General features: G+C 57.9%; 1 pseudogene; it reads right to left on the bottom strand.

Annotated features, from left to right (window-relative positions):
- Positions 1-1,503: 1,503 nt before the first annotated feature.
- On the bottom strand, positions 1,504-5,365 carry LOC127215273 (homeobox protein unc-4 homolog; annotated as a pseudogene).
- Between the last annotated feature and the right edge of the window lie 1,580 nt (positions 5,366-6,945).

Raw genomic sequence — 6,945 nt, 5'->3', positions numbered from 1 at the left:
GGGTCCCAATTTCTTGGGGAATTGGTGGCTTTTGCGGCACCGAGGACCCAGAGCCCGGGAAAATTGAGGCTGGTGGGTTGAGATTTTTTTTTTTTTTTTTTTTTTTTTTTTTTGTGAGGGTAGTGGGAGAGGAATTGGAGACCCATAGTGATTCACTCCGGGGTGGGGCGCAGGGGGCTGGCTGCAGGCTCCAGCCAAGTTTGCTAATATTTCTTCGCTGCAGATGTCCTGGAGCCCCGGAAGGGTCCTTGGGACGCGGACTCATTAGAACAAATGTGCTCTGCTTTTGTAAAGAGGCGCGTTGGCGGCGCCTGTCCTATTACAGGCGACACATGCACCAATAGGCTGATAACGCAGCAACATCAATATAAGCGACAGAACAATGAGGATATCATTGGGCATCTATCTTAATATAGCCCGCTACAAGCGCGTTGACAAAGAGTGCAGCTCATGAAAATTCCGCCCCACGATCCCCCATCTCCGCTCCAATATGCGCACGCACTCCCCCAGCTGCCGGCGCTATTATTCTCCAATTTCAATTTGACACCTCAGCCTTTCATGCTAATTCTATTATTGTAGGAAGTTTATGTGATTTCATATCACTAGAAATCGGTAATGTATAATAACCCTTTGGGCAAGCAAACCCAGTCCCCGCAGCCGCCACCGGAAAATAATTACTTTCATATCAAAACCTGCAGGAGCCCAGCTGCCCGGCCTTCTGCAGCCCCTGGCTCCTGTCACCCCGCGCCGCACAAGCGCCCTCGGCGTGTGCCAGTGTGTGGGGGTAGCGCGGGGGCGCGTGCGGGGGTGGTGTGTGTGTGTGTGTGTCTGTGCGTGAAGGAGTAGGAGGTGGCGCGGAGCAGGAGGGGGATCGTGCCTGGGGAGGATCGGAGAGGGAAGCTGAGCTGAGGCTGCACATACATTTGTTCAATCAGAAAACACAAACACACGCACACAAAAGGAAGTGTGCAGATGGTGACCTTGGGGGAGGTGCAGAGTCTTCCCCAGGCCCACCCTCCAAAAGAGGAGTGGGTCGTGTTGGAAGAGGAAGGCGGGTATGGTGAGTAGCCCCAAATCTAAAAACGATGGAGCCAAGAGTTTGCGTTTGACCAGTTTTTTTATTTATAAAAAATGGTACATATATAAATATTCTTAGACATTTTTGCATTTTACAAGGCTGAGGATTCTCGTTGTGGGTTTAGTTTTTGTTTTTGTTTTTGTTTTTGTTTTTGTTTTTTTTTTTTTTTTTTTTTGTGGGTTAGAGGATACCGGGTCTTTTTGCTCCTCCAGAGGAGACCTCACCCCAGGACCTGCAGCCGCTGACTCAGTCCCCATCGACACAGCGTTTTTGTTTGTCTTTAAAAATAATAATAAAAGGACTAAAACAAAAAGCAGGAGGGAAAAGCAGTGTCTCTAAGAGCCAATCACCTGATTCGTTGGGAGTCCGGGGCTGAGCGAGCGGGCGCCGCTGGCTAGGTGCCTCTTCCGGCCGCGGGGCCCAGCTCAGTCCATGTCCACCTCCTCGCCTTCGGGCGCTGGGTCCCGTCGCCCCGCTCGGCTCAGTGGTCTGGGCAGGTGGCTGGCTCCTCGGTGGGCTGGGGGCTCTAGGGTGCGGGCCTGGCGATGTTTGAGGGGCGGGGGCGGCGGGGCTGCGGGGCAGATGGTCCCCGCGTCCGGCGCAGTCCCCAGCACCGCCTCGGCGCGGCCGTTGCTAGGTCCCGGAAAGGCGCGGGAGCTGGTGGCCCCGGGGAGGCAACAATCGCTGCGACGGGCGAAGGTCGGGTTGCTGGCTGCCAGGTCCGGGGAAGGCCCCAAAGCTGGCCTGCGCTGGTGAGTGCTGGCGGCGCCGGCGGTGCGGGCGGCGCGTCCTTGAAGGCGCCAACTCCTCCAGGGCCCGCTCCACCCTTGAGCGCAGGCTTCTGTGGCACCAGGTGGAAGCCAAGCGGCTGCGTGATGGGGTAGAGAGCAAGAAGTGGCCCTTGCCGATCAGGGTCCGGGGTGCCACGGCAGCCCCGGCGAAAGTCCAGCCCCGGCGGTGGCGGCGGCGTTGGCTGGGTGGGCTTTTAGCGACGCGGTGGAGAGTCGGAAACAAGCTTTCCACGCTGAATGGGCTAGGGCCTTTGGCAGACCCGGGGTCACCGCCGTCTCCGGCCCCACATGGGGACCGCGTCCCCGTCCGCAGGGCGCCCTAGCCGCGACTGCAAGGCCGGCGCCGCTTCTTTTGGCTTCGGGTAGAAGGCGGGATCGTGCAGGTGCCAGGCGCGGGTGGCTCGCCGGGAGGTACCGGAGCAGGACCCGCGACGCCGGAGCCAAGAGCTCCAGGGCCCTTGGCCGCAGCGGCAGGCGGCGGTGGCTCGGGTGGCTCTGGGTGACAGACCTCCGGCCGCCGCTGTCGCCGTCGGAGCTGGGCGCGCTGTGCAGGGACAGGCCACCGGGCGAGTGCAGGTGGCGGCTCTGACTTCGAGCAGTTTCTTCTCGTGCTTTCGCTTCTTCTTTCTCCACCCTCTCCAGTCTTTTCGAGCGATCTCCTCCGGCTCCAGCGGGCTCCCGCTGCACGTGGTGGGTGCGAGTTGTGCGCCGGCCGGCCCGGCCCTCGGTGTTCTCCTTCTTCCTCCACGGCCCGGCGGTTTTGGAACCAGACCCAGGAACAGCCGGACGGCGAGGGGGCACAGTCAGGCTGGCTAGTGGCCGCGGAGGCTGCGGGCCTCCCACGCACGCCCTCAGGCAGGCCCGAGAGACCTCGACTCTAGTGGGAACAACCAGGAGCCAGGGCATGCTCTCTGCCGGCCCCGGTATGCTGATACTCGGGTTGCAGCTTCAGACCACCATCTCATCCGGCCCGGAAGGGGCGTAGATGGGCCCTCGGCCTGATTCCCGCTCTGACTTCTCACCTCGGGCCCCAGGAGCTGCCCCTTCTAGGCAACGCCGATGCGGCCCCGTGGGACCCCGCGCTGTCCCGCTGTCGAGAACTCCTGGTCGGGGAGGCAGCGAGCAAGCCCCCCACTGCTCCTCGCTGGCATCTCACAGTTCTAAGGGGCCTGGCCTGAGATGAGCAGGAACGGCTGTGCCTTCCACACCTGTCTTTGGCCCTATGAGACTCTCAAAGCCCACATTTCAGGGTGTCCCTTGAAGGGAAATCTGGATACTTCTTCCTCAGGAAGGGCCTGTGTGAAGCCGAACTTGGGTGGGTCTTCAGTAACTTACCACCCCCCAGCACAGCTACACACTCCTTCTTTAGGAAGGGCTATAGGCCAGGCACCAACTTAAGTCCCTTTTCCAAAGTAGTCAAGTTTGGCCTGGCCTGGGGGTGTGCTTACAATGCAGGCAAGCAGCTGGAGTTTTTCCATGAGGCCTCCTGGGAGCGCAGAAAAACTCTGGAGCTCCTTCCATTACTCTGCCAGGCCTTGTCTGGGACAACCAGGGAGGATTTAAAGAGGTACAACGGCTCCTCAGATCCCTACTCCCCAGGACCGGAACCACCAAGGCTACATCCCCTGCAGAAACTGGCTATTTAAATGCTTTGTTGTGGACATATAAAGTTGGCACGATTGCATACCAGACCGGTTCAAAGGAGCACTGTGTGGCCGCAGAAGTCTCCGGGACCAAAACAAACCCTGAGATGCCATATACTTGCCATTGACTGCTTCCTTTTTCTTTTTTGAAAACTTGTGTGTGTGTGTGTGTGTGTGTGTGTGTATGTGTGTGTTTGTGTAGAATTCCAGGCTGTCCCACCATCAGAAATTACTATCATTTTACAGGGGAAATGAAGATATTCGGACTTCACTTAATGGAATTCACAGAACGAATTGATAAAGGGATTTCTAAACAGAAGAGGCCAGGCCACAGCCCAGAACCCAAATACCATTTCAGGCAAAGCTATAGGTGCTAAACGGGTATTTTGCCAGCGTATGCCTCCACCCCAGGCACCCCACCATGACACAGGCCCCAAAGCTTCTGTACTCTAGAAAAAGCATTTAATTATACAGACATAATCCTGGAATTTTGTTACACCAAATTGACTCTGTATTTAGAAGGAGAAGGGAGAAGAAGAATACTGCCTCCTGGTCCGCATGAAATCAAATAACGAAAAGTGTTGGGAACGGAGGAATTTAATGGGTGAGGGTAGTGGATTTAGACACCTTTAAAAAAACAAACAAAAACAAAAAACCTCCCTCTTTTTTTCAACGTGTTAACCGCATAAGTTTCTACCTTCCCTCCCTCCCTCGAATGTTTCCCCCTAGTGTCTGCAAGGGCGATGATGGATAATGGATAAATACGTGTTTCTAAATAGTTTACAGGCCAGAGGTAAACAAACAGATCAGTCTGTTGGGAGAAAGCCTCCGCCTGAGAGCACCCAGGCCCCACCCATTTTGTCCCCTACTGGAGGCTCTTTCGAGCCTCGGGAAGCCTTGTCTCTCTCAGACAGTGCTCCTCCAGGCCCCAGCCAACCCAAACCTGGCTTCCCGGATCGCACGCAGTCACTGCCGTGGCTACTGGGGCACCGCCAGGACCTCTCCCAAATCACCCCTGGCATTCTCGAGTTACTCACCTCCAGATGGGCCATGGGGTTCAACCTCACGATCAACCCTCGGCCAGCAGCGCCGAGCCTGGAATCACCTCCCACTACTCAGAACAAAGACAGCCCTGCCTCACCGCTCTCTGCACGCCCAGTGCCGGACAGTTGACTCCCCGGGCAACACCCGGTCTTTACCTGAACTCGGGACTCGACCAGATCCAGGCGCAGCGCCAGCGCCTCGCGCATGAACACGTCCGGGTAGTGGCTCTCATTGAACGCCTTCTCCAGCTCCTCCAGCTGCCAGCCGGTGAAGTTGGTGCGGGTGCGTCTCCGTTTGCAGCCGGGGCTCTCCCTGTCTGGATCCCCGAGTCTGCGGGCACGCACAGGACGCCGCAAAGCTCAGCCACCCGCCAGATGCTGGCCTCGCTCCGGCACCCCCCCAGCTCGGGTGCCGGGCTCACCGAGGAGCCAGTCGCTACTCCCGACGGCTCCGGTGCTTCCCCCCCCCGCGACCCCCCGCTGTGTTCCCCCATGTCCCCGCCTCCAGCCTACCTGCAAGCTTGAAGGGCTGGTTTCGCCGGCCACCCCCGCAGGCGGGGCGGGCAACAGCGGCGTGGGGTTGGACCACCGAGGCGGCGGCCGCAGCGGCACGAACCCGCTGAGCAGGCCGTCGATAGAGAAGGGCACCGAGGCCGCGGCGGCGGCGGCAGCGGCTGACTGCAGCTGGTGGCCGGCCAGCTCGTACACGTGGTGGTGGGCCCAGCGGGTGGGGAAACCCACCACGCCCGCCCAGCGAGCCCCCGAACTGGGCAAGTGCGGGTGCTCCAGGTAGAGGCGACCGTCCATCATCTCGCGCGGGGCCGGCGAGGCGCGGGGGCGCGGACGGCGGCGGCGGGGACAGGGGCCCGGAGCCCTACACATGCTTCGGCCCGCGCTCTGCCGCTTTACTTTATCAACATCAAGCTCTCGATAATTAGCCGCGGCCCGGGAATTTGGGACCAATAAGAAGCGCTAATCGGCTCTGACGTCAGAGGCGTGCTGGGTGCAAGGAAACGTTTTCAGGGTATCGATTGCTAATTAGTACCTGACACGCACCTCCATAAACAGTATCAGGAGCTGTCACAACAAGACGGGTGGGGAGGGAGGGGGCACCGCCGCGCTCGGCCGGCCCGGGGCCCCCGGCGAGCCCCCCAGCTCCTGCCCCCACTGCTCCCGCCCCTCGCCTCCTTCTACGATTTCCCTTTAAAACATTCGCAGGCGTGTTGTGGGGATTTTTCACCAGAAATGCTGTACTCTCTGAACCTTTAAAGTGATGTTGCTCCAATACAGAGAGACATTGAGCGGCAAATAGACTGATCCAATAATGGGAGATTCATCCCATCCGCTCTTTCCGAAACTGTCACATTGAATTTTAAAACTACAAGGGCTTCTCTAGCAGCCGCCTCTCTCGGGCTGCGGGCTGCGGGCGGCCTCGAGCCCAGGCAACAGAGGGAGGGAGGGGGGGAAGGGATGAGGAGGAGGAAGGGGGAGAAGTGTCCCAACGAACTGGAAGATGGACAGGAAGAAAAAGGAGGAGGAAGGACAGGCCCAGGAGGGAGAGAATGGAGGCGGGGTGTAGAAAGAGAAAGGGAGGAAGGGGAGAGAGGAGATGGAGACGAGGGGAGGACAGAGAGAAGGGGAGGATGGAAGGGAGGGGAGAAGAAAGGGAGAAGAGAGGAGGGAGAGGGAAGGAGGGAGAAAGGGAATGAAGGGGGAATGGACTAAGGAGAGAAGGGAATGATGGGGAGGAGGGAGGAAAGAAGAGGAAGAAAAAGGAGGATGTGGGGGAGGAGGGAAGGGGAGGATCAGGAGGGAGAATAGAGAAGAGGAGAATGAAAAGGAGGATGGAGAGAGGAGGAAGGGGGGAGAAGAACAGCAACGGGAAGAGGGAAGAGGAGGATGGAGAGGAGGTAGAAGGGATGGTGGATTGATGGAAGGAAAGGGGAGGAGGAGTAAGAGGGGCAGCGAGGGTCAGGGACAGAACTCCAGCCAAATGCAGCCCCCACCTATAAGGAGTCTAACCTGATGCCCTCCTTGATTGGCAGTTACCCATTAGTACAGATAGGGTGGAGGCAGCTGGGGGCACCTAACCCCACTTAACTCCCACCCATATGGGTCCTGGACCCCAGCCCAGAAGAGGAGGGGTGTGGAAGGAGGGAAGGAAAACAGACTAGTGACCAATGGCCCACACCTCCCCTCAACAACAACCAAAATACATCTCCCTCTGAGTCAGCTCTGAAGAATGGGATGGCGGGACTAACCCATCTATTATAATTAAATTATGTTCACAGGGAGACACCATTCCATTCTCCACTGTAAGATATTGATAGACTCAAAACTAAATCATTAGGGGACATATTCTTAAATAATGGGCAAGTGTGGGCTGTGAG

The sequence above is a fragment of the Phodopus roborovskii genome, unplaced genomic scaffold (genome assembly GCF_943737965.1).
Source record: "Phodopus roborovskii unplaced genomic scaffold, PHOROB, whole genome shotgun sequence".
NCBI lineage: Eukaryota > Metazoa > Chordata > Mammalia > Rodentia > Cricetidae > Phodopus > Phodopus roborovskii.
This window is presented reverse-complemented; position numbering and strand designations above follow the sequence as displayed.